A 12,277-nucleotide genomic window follows, 5' to 3' on the forward strand; every position below is an offset into this window, starting at 1 on the left:
GCACTTACACCTTGAGATATTTCAAAGAATTTATTAGGCCAAGGGTAGCTAGATCCAGGGCTCCCTCTTCTGGTTTTCTGGACATGTGCTTTGGTTCAGTTCAAGTCCTCAGAGAGGGAGAGGAGATGCTGTGATGTCTCTCTTCCAGTCCTTCTGCATTAATGTAAATTCAGTTTAACCCTGTCCACACTGCAGACAGATAATACAGCAGCAAGAAAAGAAGAAATCCTGCAGTGGTTATCAGCTACAATCCAGGTTACATATGCAAAATACTTCTGGTGATGTATCGATCTATATAGCCAGATCTTTAGCTGGCAGAGAGAGCAACTACAGACACTGTGCTGTAAACATACTATGTGTCAAAAACAGGATGCTAGTTTCAGCGCTGTTCAGGTTCCACTCACCAGGGAGAGCTGGTGGGAGTTGAGAAACTAAAAGGACTATAATGTAACTGAAGTGGCAATGAGGGTCAGTTTATGTGTCCATAGTTATGCATGCAGAAAGACTGATTTAGAGTTTCAACTAGGAATCATTTTCTGAAATTTCATGTTAAAAATATTTGTGACAAGTTGCGGTCAGGCACTGAACTCACTCAAAAACTCCTCCCATCACAGAAACCTGCTATGCTTTGCTTCCTGAGTTATAGTATATTAGCTGATTAACAAGATACTTAAGGAAACCGCAAAGAGCATACCTGCAACCTTTGCAAGAGTACAAGGTATTAGCTTTGCTGAATTTGTCTTGTATCCAAAAAGTTCAAAGATTGACTGTTAACCACTACGCGTCCGCCAAAAGACGGCTGCAGAGTGGACGGCAATTGCCGGGAGGCTGTCCCTGGATGTCCTCCTGTTTACTTCCGCAATGCATGCTCCCTCGAGCGCTCATCGGGGAAGTTCTGTGCTGCCCGTGTCCCCTGGACACAGCCAGTCACAGGTCGATGTAAATGGCCGTTTACAGCCCGAGAGGCATGCCCAATGAGAGATGATCTCATATGTAAACATATGAGATCATCTCTCATCGCCGGCTCTCCCTCCTCACACAGACAGCATGTGGGGAGGGAGAGATGAACGGCTGCAGCAGCCGTAAGTCATCTGTCCCCAGTGTGCCATCTGTCCCCAGTGTGCCACCTGTCAGTGCCATCTGTCCCCAGTGTGCCACCTGTCAGTGCCATCTGTCCCCAGTTTCATTTGCCCCAGTGCCACCTGTCAGTGCCATTTGCCCCAATGCCACCTGTCAGTGCCATCTGTCCCCAGTGCCATGTATAAGTGCCATCTGTCATCAGTGCCACGTATAATGCCATCTGTGATCAGTGCCACATCAGTGCCACATCAGCGCCATGTGTCATCAGTGCCACATATTGCCATCTGTCATCAGTGCCATATCACTGTCACGTGTCAGTGCCACATATTATTGCCATCTGTCATCAGTGCCACGTGCCATCTGTTATCAGTGTCACATGTCATCAATGCCAGGTATCAGTGCGATCTGTCATCAGTGTCACGTGTCAGTGCCAAGTGTCATCAGTGCCACATATTAGTGCCATCTGCCATCAATGTCACATGTCATCAGTGCCACGTATCAGTGGCATTTGTCATCAGTGCCACGTATCAGTGCCATTGTCCTGGTGCTCCAGGGCCTTCAAAAGTGTAATAGGTAGTCAACAAGTTAGATGTGTAATATATGCTCCTAGAACACCTGATGGCGCTCCCTGCATGTTGGACCTCTCTAAGTAGCCAGGCTGTGGAAAAGTCCCACACATGTGGTATCATAATACTCAGGAGGAGTAGCAGAATTTATTTTGGGGTGCCATCTGTGGTATACACATGCCACGTGAGAGAAATAACCTATTACAATGACAATTTTGTGAAAAATAAAAAAAATCTTAATTTTGCAAAGAATTGTGGGAAAAAAAAGACAACACCAAAAAGCTCACCATTTGGGGGGTATTTGTACTTTTCCGGCTTGTTCGGGTCTCAAGAAATGAGATAGGCCACCAGTACATCAGATGTGATCAATTTTGTATGATTTGCACCACAGCTTGTAGACTCTCTAACTTTCACAAAGACCAAATAATATCCACTAATTTGGGTTATTTTTTCCAAAGATTCATAGCAGTATAAATTGTGGGCAAAATTCATGAAAAAAAATATTATTTGCAAAATTTTATCACAGAAACAAAGAAAAATTTGTTTTTTTTCAAAATTTTCAGTCTTTGTTCATTTATAGTGCAAAAAATAAAAAACCCAGAGGTGATCAAATACCACCAAAAGAAAGCTCTATTTGTGGGGAAAAAGGACAAAAAATTCATTTGGGTACAGTGTTACATGACTGAGTAATTGTCATTCAAAGTGTGAGAGCACTGAAAGCTGAAAATTGGTCTAGTCACGAGGGGTGTTTAAGTGCCCAGTTGTCAAGTGGTTAAAAGGTTAAATGTTTATATAATGGAAATATTCGCCTGTGACACAATGTATACTGAAAAGATATATGCACCGTCTAAGCGGTAATTTACACACACTTGCATTTCTTCAGACAAGAGCTTGTCAGGTGTCATCCGCTTTGGCCAAAGTGGAATAAAGAACTCCCTTAAACAAGTCCTGTGTACAGCAAAGTCATTTACAGATATTCCACCTGCTACATCATAACCACATGTCAGGAGCGTATGCTCATCTGCTCTGTTATAGCTGCTGGTGCCATTCTCCTTGTCTGTCTGTCCACCTGCAAGGTTCACTTTATACGGTTCACTTCAGACTGGCCCGCCATCACAGACTACCCCCCCAATCACAGACTGACCCCCCAATCACAGACTGGCCCCCCTGCAAAGACTGATCCATCAGACTGACTCCCCTCGATAGTAGGCTCCTGTCCTGCACAGCACTCTTCTCTCCCCACAGAGCCCTACCTTATTCACACAAGATGGAAAGCACGGCAGCCCTGGACAATGTGCAGACTTTTCATGTTAAAAGTGAGTGATTGATTGCTGGGACCGCCCTGCTGCATAGCAACAGATCACCCACTTCTTAACTTAAAAAGTCCTACCCTTTGTCCAGAGCAGGCGCGCTTCACATCTTGTGTGGATAAGACAGGCAGTGTGGGGAGGGGGGCAGTGGAGTGATCTTATGAAAGGGATAGACCCGTGCGCACCTGCCATGCTGTGAACATAGTCGCAGGCAGGCAGGAGAACCGCAGCAGGGAGACGACATACAGGCAACTATTTGGCCTGGCTGCAGTCTGGGTAGGATGGCTACTGGGGCCAGAACAGTCTGCCATTTAGTGATGCCTGGTCTAGTACTTACATCAATTATCTTACTGTGTGCAAACAGATTCTTTTACCTAATCATTGATATTTGTGAATTGCAATTTATTTTGCTTGTGACAATATACTTACTTTATTTACAATTAAGTAGCCTGGTGCCTATTTCCTATATACCAATATAATTGCAAATGGTATTCTAATACTAATAGCTCACATAGGTGTTTGCAGCATCTCATTACCTAACCATGTGTATCAGACGGGACGAAGCAGTTCTCAGAGTCATGGCAGAGAACAGAGAATCCGTCATACCAAACGGTTCCTCTGGGGGTAAGCAAAGCTGTATCCTGGCCTAGGCTGATAAGGCCCAGGCCTAGGACAGCACTTTGCATGGGGACAGCACAGAAAGAGTCCCCGCCAGCTTGCGCTACACTGTTAGTGTAGCGCTAGTCTTATAGGGCAGACTGGGCTGAGAGGAAATTTAGTCTAGCGCTCCCATAAAGCGGCCACACTACTTCCGATATGCGCACGGCCAGCATTCCACAACTGTGGTGGGGGGGCGCCGCTTCTAATTTTGATTGTCCTATCATCCTAGACCACAAACCTTCCTCACTGTTCTATATGTTTTCTGCTGCACCATTGGCATGGTTATAGCTCTCCATAAAATTCCACCAGTGACCTCCTCCATATCCTTTTTCTCTTCTATTATCCCCAACCTTTTCTACGCACATTTATTTCCTTACCTGACTCAATTGTTGTTAGGTTCCAACTTCTATTTCTATCCACCATAAAACCATGGTGTTTTAACTATAGGCTTACACAGATTACATAATATGCAACTACCACTTCCATGAGACTCCCCCACTTACATACCTCAGCATACACCCAACTAAACTATTTCTTTAACTGATGATTACATAATACTTTACCATACAGTACTTAACCACTTGCCGCCCGCCATATAGCATAATGACAGTGGCAAACTGGTTTCAATATCCTAACCGGATGTCATATGACTTCTCCAGGCTATTAAGCCAATGCGAGCATCGTGCCGAACGTTGTTGCGGTGTGTCACTTCTTCTTTAACAAAGTCCAGTAGTCCACGAGGTCTCCGCCCATATACCAATTCAAAGAGCGAAAACCCAGTGGAGGCCTGGGGCACTTCCCGAATAGCAAACAGGAGATCGGGTAACAGGCAGTCCCAGTCTTTCCCATCCCTTTGTACAACTCTCTTGAGCATAGACTTAAGGATCTTATTAAAATGTTCTACCAATCCATCTGTTTGGGGATGGTAGACCGATGTGCGCAGCTGTTTAATCCGGAACAGCTTACATACATCAGCCATGACCTTTGACATAAACGGGGTGCTCTGGTCCGTGAGTATTTCCTTGGGAAAACCAGTCCGTGTAAAAAACTGGAATAGTTCCCGGGCAATAGCCTTAAAGAGGTATTCCGCAGGGGTAGCGCCTCAGGATATCGAGTGGCATAGTTGAGGATCACCAGTATGTAAGAGTGACCTCGAGCGGACTTTACTAAGGGACCCACTATATCCATGGCTATCCTCTCGAATGGGACCTCAATTATGGGCAGAGGGACCAACGGGTTCCGGAAGTGCGACGCCGGAGCGGTCAACTGACAGGTGGGACAAGAAGTACAGTATCTCTTTACCTCTGCTTTCAGGCCTGGCCAGTAAAACCGGTCAGCGATCCATGCCTCCGTCTTTTCAACTCCCAGGTGTCCCCCTAAAACATCATCATGGGCCAAGTCCAGGACCTTGCGTCTATACTGTTGGGATACCAACAATTGTTCTACCACATTTTCTCTCACTTAACAGTAACCCGATAAAGCAATTCATTACATATTGCAAAGTGTGGCCACTGCTCATTCGCACCTGGCTCTTAGGGATCCCCATTTATTACTACAACCTGTTCCCGTGCACGGGGCAAAGTGGTGTCCTGCATCTGGGCAGTACCAAATACCCCCTGGGGAACACCCAAATCTGGCAAGGCAGGGGTAGAGGCCACTCCCTCATCCTCTTCCCCCAGCATTACCTGAAGTGGGGAAGGTCCACCCCCAGTGTTCAGGTAGGTCTGTGAACCACACATTTTGACATCCTTAGCAGTATCAGCACTACTTTCATCACCATTAACCAAATCATTGTCATTTTTATCAACTGGATCCATATTAAGAACATGTGGCATCTCAGGGTTATTACCCTCAACAGCAGGAACAGAGGGACTAGTTTCTCCCCAGTCTCTGGACCATTCAGATGTCCCCACAGTTTTGCAAATAACGGACAGTCTCGTCCTAGGATAACATCATGTACCAAGTTCTTTACCACCCCCTCCTCTTGAGTACCAGTGCCACATGCTGTGGAGATGGACACCGAGATGAGAGGGTACTCTCTAGTGTCCCCATTAAAGCACACAACCTGTAAAGTTTTGCTTACTGGACCAATCTTCCCAAATACTCTAGGATGAACCAGGGTTACCATGCTTCCGGAGTCCAGTAAAGCCTGGGCAGGGTGGTGGTTCACTTGGAGTTCACACTCAAATTTCTCCTCTCCAAGGTCAAGATGTGTTGTACTAGCTTTATGGGCATAAAAAGACCCCCTCCGAAGAACCCCGCATTCCATGGGCTCTTCTTGCAATAGGCAATGGGCCCGGGTATGGCCCCCGGCATGACATCGCCAACATTGTACATTCCCTCCTCTCCGAACAGGAACAGATCGCTGAGAAGGTAACGGGAGTGACTCTTGGCCTTTCCGGGGTGTTGGTTCCAGGGCAGACCCACCACTGTATATCGTTCCACCATCTCAACAAGGACGTTCACAGTTTTGGGGTCTCCATGGCTGACCCACCATTGAAGGTCGTCTGGTAGAGACCTTAAGTATTGGTCCAGCATGACCCACTCCACAATTTGGGGGCCAGACAACACTTCGGGCTGCAGCCATTTTTTTTTACTAGTTGCACCAGGTCATGCATTTGAGACCGTGGTGGCGATCCGAATGATACTTCCATTGGTGCACTCGTTGGGCCCGAACAGCTGTAGTCACCCCCAACCGAGCCAGTATTTCTACCTTTAGTTTTTGATAATCTTTAGCATCTTTAGCATCTTCTGGTGGTAGGTCAAAATAGGCTTTTTGAGGATCTCCGATAAGGAAAGGAGCAATTAAGCCAGCCCACTGGTCCTGGGGTCACCCTTCTCTCTCTGCCATCCTTTCAAATGTAGCCAGAAATGCCTCTACATCATCATTCAGGGACAACATCTGCAGAAAATGGCTTGCCCATACGGTCACCTGGTTGCCAGGTGCAACGGCCACTTGTTTACGGGCCCTGAGAAAGCTGCTGCACTGCTTCTTTTAAGGCAGTCATCTTAGCCTGCATAACCTCTTGTTTGGTCGCTTGCTGGGTTGCCAACTGGGCCACCAACAGGCGAGTATTTTCTTGCTAGCACCTCATTGTGGTTAGTTTGTTGTACCTCCAGCTGGGTTGCTAAGCACTGATTAGCTTCCTCATGGTGAGTCTGCACTTGCATATAAGCCAAGGACAGCTGTTTAATTAGCTCCTCCATTGTTTCAGCTTTCAGCAGTTGTGCGGCTTTAACCCAGGACATAAATTCACTGTACTGTCCTTTTAAATGTCAGTTTAAGTCCAACGCAAAAAAAATAAAAAATAGCAAGAAAACGCCTGTTACTTTGTCCTGCCCGCATTCAAGCACCACTTGTATAGTTCGGGGGACCAGCTAGATCGCAGGATACAGGATTTTCACTCAAAAGGAGGTTTATTGAACATAAATAGCTTCACAGCAGGAAAAACAAAAGAAAAAGATTTCAGTCTCCCCGACTTGCAAAGTCCAGAATTGCTATCTCAATCAAACAGTCCTTGGTTTCTGTTGTAGGTAGCTCCAGGAGGCTTCCAGGCAGGAAACTGCTGTCCACATTTGTTGCTGAAAACCAGACACAAACCACCATCTCCTCTACACTCCTCCACACCCATCTACAACTTCCTGTCTTGTTTTAAACCCACTTCCTCTGACAGGTGAGTTAATGACTTTTGTTCCTTTAACCACTTGCTTACTGGGCACTTAAACCCCCCTCAGTCCCAGACCAATTTTCAGCTTTTAGCGCTGATGCACTTTGAGTGACAATTGCGCGGGCATACAACACTGTACCCAAATGAAATTTTTATCATTTTTTTCCCACAAATAGAGCTTTCTTTTGGTGGTATTTAGTTACAGCTCGGAGTTTTATTTTTTGCTAAACAAACAAAAAAAGATGCAAAAAAAAAAAAAAAAATCATGTTTTAATAGTTTGTTATAAAATTTTGCAAACGGGTCATTTTTCTCCTTCATTGAAGTGCGCTGATTAGGCGGCACTGATAGGCTGCATTGGTGGGCACTGATGGGCTGCATTGGTGGGCACTGATGGGCTGCATTGGTGGGCACTGATGGGCTGCACTGGTGGGCACTGATAGGCATAGTTAAGGCGGCACTAATAGGCACAGATAAGGCGGCACCGATGGGCACAGATAAGGCGGCACTGATGGGCAAAGATGGGCACAGATAAGATGGCACGGATGGGTGGCACGGATAAGTGGCACGGATGGGTGGCACGGATGGGCACTGATAGGTACCACAGATAGATGGGACTGATGGGCACTGATAGGTGGCACTGATAGGTGGCTCTGATAGGTGGCACTGCTGGGCACTGATGGGCGGCACTGCTGGGCACTGATGGGCGGCACTGCTGGGCACTGATGGGCACTGATGGGCGGCACTGGGGTGCAGCACCTTTGAGGCAGATTGGGTGGCACTGTGGGTGGCACTGTGGGGTGGCACTGTGGGTGGCACTGTGGGTGGCACTGTGGGTGGCACTGTGGGTGGCACTGTGGGCACTATGGGCACTGACAGGGGGCACTGACGGGGGGCACTTACTTTTTCTTTTATTTTACTTCAGGATGGCACTGCGGGAGGCAGGTGGGCACAGGCAGGTGGCAGGTGGTCCCTTGTATTGATGGCCGTGATCGGGACTGATGTCCCGATCACGGCCGCCGGTGATCGGCTTTTTTTTTCTCTCCTCGCGCTGTCAGCGCGAGGAGGAATAATAGCCGATTACCGGCTCCGTTCTATCACATGATCAGCTGTCATTGGCTGACAGCTGATCACGTGATAAGGGGTCGGGATCGACCCCTTACACGGATCGGTGATCAGGCGAGTCTCACGGACTCGCCGATCACAGAGCGCGCCGCGCGCGCCCCTCAGGGGGCGCGCAGGCCGCTCGTAACCAGGACGACGTCAATAGACGTAGTCCTGGAAATGTAGGTCCGCGCTAATGCCGTCATTTGGCAATAGCGCGGATCTGAAGTGGTTAAAGAGACCACAATCCAAACAGAGGGGAATCATAGCGTCCTTCCAGGCGTCCTGTACAATATATATATATATATATATATATATATATATATATATATATAAACACACACACACACAATATATATACACACACATCTATATACAGTTTAGCTATATTACACTGCAGGCCGTTCCTGGTGAACTTTTTTTAATATACTTAGAATATACTTAGAGTATATTAATATACTCTAATATTCAGTATACAGTACTGTGCACCCATAGTGCAATTGCTACTACTTTTCTGGTGGTGTACACAATACAGTACACCCATAGTTGTTATTACACTTCTGTTGGTGCACACAGTACCCTGCACCCCTAGTGCAGTTGCTACTACTTTCCTGGTGGTGTACACAATACATACATTGTACCCATAGTTGTTATTACACTTCTGTTGGTGTACACTAGGGATGAGCTGAACACCCCCCCCCCCCCGGTTCGGTTCGCACCAGAACTTTCGAACGGACCGAAAATTTGTGCGAACTTTAGAACCCCATTGAAGTCTATGGGACTCGAACGTTTGAAATAAAAAGTGCTAATTTTAATGGCTGATAAGCAAGATATTGTCCTAAAAAGGGTTTGGGGACCTGGCTCCTGCCCCAGGGGACATGGGTCAATGGCATTTTTTTTTTTAAAACAAATGTTTTTTTCGTGAGCACTGATTTTAATGATGATTAAAGTGAAAAATAAACTGAAATATTCCTTCAAATATCGTGCCTGAGGGGCGTCTATAGTATGCCTGTGAAGTGGTACGTGTTTCCTGTGTTTAGAACAGTCCCTGCACAAAATGACATAACGGTAAAAAAGTCATTTAAAACTGCTTGCGGTTTTAATGTCATGTCTGGTTCCGGCAATACAGATGAAAATCATTGAGAAAAAAATGGCATGGGTACCGCCCCTGCCCATTACCAGCCCCCCTGGGTCTTGTACGGATATTAAGGGGAACCCCGTACCTAAATTAAAAAAAGGAAAGGCGTGGGGCCCCCAGGCCCTATATACACAGAACAGCAGTATACAGGCGGTGCAAACAAGACAGGGACTGTGTAGGTTTGTTGTGTTAAGTAGAATCTGTTTGTAATTTTGAAATGGTACATTTTTAAAGTGTAGCTCCAGTCAAAAAATCTATTTTTAAGCTTTTTGGAAAACATAGGGAAGGGTTATCATCCCTGTATAATTTTTTTGGCCGTCCGTCTTTTTTCATCTCTCTTCCTATTGTCTCCTTCCCTTTGCAAGTAGGAGAAATTTGTAAGTTGGATGTTTGAAAGTAGGGGCCTGCCTTATATGCTCTGCAGAAATGGGGGCCTAAGGTGTTGGTGTTGCCACAACACCATAAGCCCTCAAAGTAACTCTTGGTGGGCGCTGGAGCTCCCTGCTGTGAACGATTATATAAAGAATTGTAATTACATGCCATTGTTGAACAGTGGTAGAAAAATTGGGCCTTTGGTGGTTGTGGTGGTGGTGCTGCTGCCACAACACTATAAGTCCTCACAATTACTCTCGGTGGGCGCAGGAACGGGCCCTGCTGTGAAATATTATATCAAGAATTGTAATTACATGCCCCTGTTAAACAGGGACTGAAAAATTGGGCCTTAGGCACTGGTGCTGGTGGCACAACACTGCAACCTCTCCCAGATACTCTAGTTGGAGTGCAGGAATGAGCCCTGCTGCAAAGCATTGCACCAAAAACTGTAATTACATGCCCCTGTTAAATAGGGGCTGAAAAATTGGGCCTTAGGCACTGGTGCTGGTGCTACAACAATGCAACCTCTCCCAGATACTCTAGCTGGAGTGCAGGAATGAGCCGTGCTCCAAAGCATTGCATCCAAAATTGTAATTACACGCCCCTGTTAAACAGGGGCTGAAAAATTGGGCTGGTGGCGTCACCCAGAACCAAAAATGTTCTTCCAAGCTATCAGCAGGATCATTGAGGAGGAAGAGGATAGTCAGTCAACATAACAGGACAGTCACTCAGCATCAGCATAGGCAGTCTTGAAGGGATGTGACATTTCAAAAGTGCTTGGTAGCTGGTGGTGATCCAAGACTGATTCATCTTTATGAAGGTCAGTTGATCAACAGAGTCGGTGGACAGGTGCACCCTGTGATCAGTTACAAAGCCTCCAGCAGCACTGAAGGTGCGTTCCGAAAGAACGCTGGATGCAGGACAGGCCAGTAGCTCAATTGCATACTGTGCTCTGGCCAGTGATCCATCCTCAAGAACCAGTAAGCCAGAGGATTTTCAGTGGGAAAGGTGTCCAAGTCTGACCTTGCCCCTAGGTATTCCTGCACCATTTAAATCAGACGCTGGCGATGGTTGCTGGAACCGATCATACCTTGGGGCTGCGGACTAAAAAATTGTCTGAACGCATCGGTCAGACAGCCACCTTCTCCACCGCTCCTTCTGTGACTGGCCAAAGCCTCAGCAACACGTTGTCCAGTACCAGGAGTTTGTAACCTCCCAGTCTCTGGGAACGCATTGCAAAAACCATTCTGCAAGGCCTCCCGGAGATGTCTCATCCTCTGCTCCCTCTGTGATGGCAAGATAAGGTCGGCAATCTTACCCTTGTACCGTGGATCAAGGAGAGTGGCCAGCCAGTAATGGTCCCTCTCCTTGATCCGAAGAATATGAGGATCCTTCCAAGGCTGAGGCATTCAGTCCGGAGTCCTCTGAGTCACTAAGGACAACATGATCTACAGCCACCTCCTCCCAGCCACGTACAAGTCCACAGGTTTCTTGGGACTGTAAATCATCCCCAAAAGACTGCTGCTGTTGATGCTGAGTGCCAGGCTCCACCTCCATGCTGACACAAGCCTCCTCCTCCTCCAGCCTCTGTTCTGCCTCAAGTGCCCTGTCCATTATTCCACGCAGCGTGTGCTTCAACAGGTGGACAAGAGGTACAGTGTCACTGATGCATGCACTGTCACTGCTCACCATCCTCATGGCCTCATCAAATGGTGACAGGACAGTGCATGCATCCCTGATCATGCCCCACTGGAGTGATGAAAAAAAAACCGAGCTCCCCTGACCCTGTCCTGGTACCGTATTCGCACAGGTACTCATTGATGGCCCTCTGCTGCGTGCGCAGCTGCTGCAGCATGGCCAACGTTGAGCCTAAGGCAGTTCTTGGGCAGGTTTAACTCCTTTTGGAGCTCAGCCAGCTGGGCACTGGCATTAAATGATCAGCGGAAATGCACACAGACTTTTCTGGCCTGCCTCAGGACATCCTGTAAGCCCGGGTACCTGCCCAAGAACCATTGCACCACCAGGTTAAGGACGTGAGCCAACACAGGCCACATGGGTCAGTTGTCCCTGTCGGAGGGCAAAGAGGAGGTTGGTGCCATTGTCGCAAATCACCATTCCTGGCTTAAGCTGGCATGGCGTCAACCACCTCTCAGCCTGCCGCTGCAGAGCTGACAAAATATCTGCCCCAGTGTGGCTCCTGTCCCTCAAACAAACCAGCGCAAGCACGGCATGGCATCTTTTTGCCTGTGTACTTGCGTAGCCCCTTGAACGCCTAGGGAGCACCACTGGTTCCGAGGACAAAGCACTGGAAGAGGCCATGGAGGAAGAAGAAGAGGAGGGGGTGGAGGAGAGAGGTGTGTCACAACCAGTAGTAGCATTTT

The 12,277-nt window shown here is 47.3% G+C and overlaps 1 protein-coding gene across 4 annotated transcripts in view; it reads right to left on the reverse strand.

Moving 5' to 3' along the window:
- Window positions 1-12,277, reverse strand: part of LOC143961090 (beta-1,3-galactosyltransferase 2-like) — a 319,341-nt gene that overhangs the window by 81,281 nt on the left and 225,783 nt on the right. The window lies entirely within an intron of this gene.

This window comes from Lithobates pipiens, unplaced genomic scaffold, assembly GCF_037356315.1.
Source record: "Lithobates pipiens isolate NorthernLeopardFrog02 unplaced genomic scaffold, aLitPip1_a1.2 Scaffold_8, whole genome shotgun sequence".
Taxonomy (NCBI): Eukaryota; Metazoa; Chordata; class Amphibia; order Anura; family Ranidae; genus Lithobates; species Lithobates pipiens.